Below are 2,949 nucleotides of genomic sequence, written 5' to 3'. Positions count from 1 at the left end.
GATGGATGGATGGATGGATGGATGGATGGATGGATGGATGGATGGATGGATGGATGGATGTCTTCACTAAGACAGATGAAAGAGTTAAGGAAAACAAACACTTCAAGAAAGCTCTTCAAACCTGTTGATATCCTAACTGCACATTTGTTAAAGAAGACATATCATGCTTTTAAATCTTACTTTGTCATGTTTAAATCATTCATTTGGGGTCTATAAAAAGTGAAATTTCAATGGTATGGTTTGAGTTCCTCTTTATTGTAACTCCACAAACCCCTCTTTTCCACCTTTTCTGAAGTGTCTCAGATCAATTAATTTTGAGTCGGTCTCTTTAAATCCAAAAGTGGTGCTTCACACCCCGCCTCTCTGACCCAGAACCGGAGGAGAATGAAGACCACTAAATTGTAGTTGGTCTAAACCTTATTTAGAAATTCAATTACAAATTCTGTGAAGTAGTAGTTAAAAAAAGTCATCAAACATAAAGAAAAACAGGTTGAAATATATAACACCAAAAGCAAAAAAAAAAAAAAAAACCAAACAAAAAAACTGATATCTACGCAGCACCGGGAAATACTGAGTTCAACTTTTCTGCACTCCTAGAGACTCCAAGTACAACAAAATGCATTTAATGGCTAAAAAAGTGGATTTTGCAGGACATGTCCCTTTAAATTAACCAGGAAACCTGAGGTACAGCTGCAGCACTAAACCAAGAGGACAAAAACAGATACTTACTGTCCTCCCATATGTTTCAGGAGTAACTGAGAATTATCTCCAAACACAAAATCCTGGTGCTTTTAAAACTAAACAAGAGTGTTTTATCCTTGGATTGATTCAACCCAAGGATAAAAGACTCAAACAAAGTTCTGTGGAGCAAAGATTTTTTAGACCTTTACAAGACGCTAGTCAGTGAGCTCTTAGTTCAAGACTCGRCTGTCCACCTACATCTTAAACATAAAAATCTTTTTTAAATATACATTTCAGAAAAGTAGGAAATAAGTATTAAGTTGTATGTTAAATGTGGGGAAAACTACAAAGAAGAATAAGTTTTGGTTTGGTTTCTCTTCCCAGGAAATATTCTTCTAACTTTGACACGTGTGACTGCAACAACAAACAATTCACAGAATTGATGGGTGGGTCAGTGATTCATTTGTCTCAGCAATGACTTATAATACTACAACTCCTGAATCATGATAAGAGCTACAGAAGCCTTTTCAGCTGAGCGGTGAAACATCTCCAACAGGAAAAAAAAAAGTCAGCTGCCTTTCGAGATGTCTTGACAGAATCTTCACTCATGGTTTGGATACATTTTAGTTCATTTACTTTTCAAATGATCTTGTTTGTTTTAATTGATCGGAGTCTGGACAGCCACTTGTTTTTTTTTTCAGCAGAGTAGAAAAATTGGGGTTTAGTTTTATTGTGTGCTGGCAGTGGACTTTAAGTGTTTGGACACCATACTCCTTTTCTGCTCGTGGCGTGTGTGGCTTTTCTGCATGAGTGAGTGTCATAAACAGTTTGTTAAATATAAAACTTCGTAGAAGCTAATCAGATTTGATAGGTGCTACATATAAGTGTGGATGACATATGTAACTTGGAGACAAATTAAAACAGTTTTTTTTTGTGACAGTACAACTAAAGAAAACTTAGTTTGTTATTTAAAAATAAATGTGGCTTAGTCTGAAATTTTCCACTTCACACTATTGAGTAATTCTCAGTTATATAGAAACAGCCGCTCACTTCACAGCGAGGACTTAAATAACTCTAAATTCTTTCTGACTGTTTTGATAGAACAACTGTGTGTTATGGTCTAACCAGACATACAGTATAGCACCCTGGTGTCCGTGTAATCTTAAAGCCACTTCATGTTTAGCAGCTTATTTCCATCAGAATGAGGAAGTTMATGTTTGTCATCTCCCCCTCTCGTGTTTCACACTTGATCCTGATGTGACAGCATAACTGTGAATCTTAGCTAGAGCTGATGCGTGTGTGTGAAATAACATCCTCTGTAAACGTTCAGTTCCAAGAATGTGTGATGTGCTGATATTAATAAGAAGCTGCTTTAAATTTGGCAGAGCTCGGCCTCTGCTTTGTGAACTCGGTCGACTGAATTCTGATTTTTATCTGGTCCATCACCAATATTGAAATAGTAAAAAAAATGGTAAATGGCTTGAACTTATATAGCACCTTATCAATTCCACATGGACCCGAAGACGCTTTGCACTTCAGACATTCACCCATGCACACACACATTCACACACTGATGGCAGTAAGCTATAGCCACAGCTGCCCTGGGGCACACTGAAACATGGAGGTGTAAGCTGGCCTCTTTCTCTTCAGAACGTAAAGATGAATCACAATTTAGTTTTGAATTAGATAAAAAAAATACCATTTGGGTTTATTTGGAGGTTTTAAAATGCAAAGTTCCGCCTGTAGCTGGGAGTATTTTGGTTGTGGGGTTTGGCCAAACAGTTAAACTGCGTGAGGGAAAGTTTGGCCTATCGACTGTCATTCGTCTGTGCTCGCTCCACACCAGAGGCGCATCCCCCCTAACCACTCTGCTGCACAGCCCAGCTGTAAATATAGATAGGAAAGATCTCCTAAGATATGCATGCGCATCCACATGCAGACACGTACTAGACATAAGGCACACACACGCGTTCAGGTGTCGGTGTGTGGCCTTTGTGGGAGGCAACCTCCCTAAGGAAGCAGAAATGAGACAAAGAGATATGAAACCACAAATGGTGCATTTAACTGACATTTGGGGCGCATTAATCCAGTGAACTACTTTTTTCTTTTGTTCAGAACTGCCATTGTTCACAAAGTGACCCTTTCTGACCTCTGAGAGAGAGTTCCCCTGCAGTGGATGCTCATCTCCACCAGGTGGCATTAGATCCATTAAAACAGTGGAATGGCTGTTGAATAACGCCTAAATATTTGAGCCATGCAGTCATAGCA

The sequence above is a fragment of the Austrofundulus limnaeus genome, unplaced genomic scaffold (assembly GCF_001266775.1).
Source record: "Austrofundulus limnaeus strain Quisiro unplaced genomic scaffold, Austrofundulus_limnaeus-1.0 Scaffold25, whole genome shotgun sequence".
NCBI classification, from domain to species: domain Eukaryota; kingdom Metazoa; phylum Chordata; class Actinopteri; order Cyprinodontiformes; family Rivulidae; genus Austrofundulus; species Austrofundulus limnaeus.
This window is presented reverse-complemented; position numbering follows the sequence as displayed.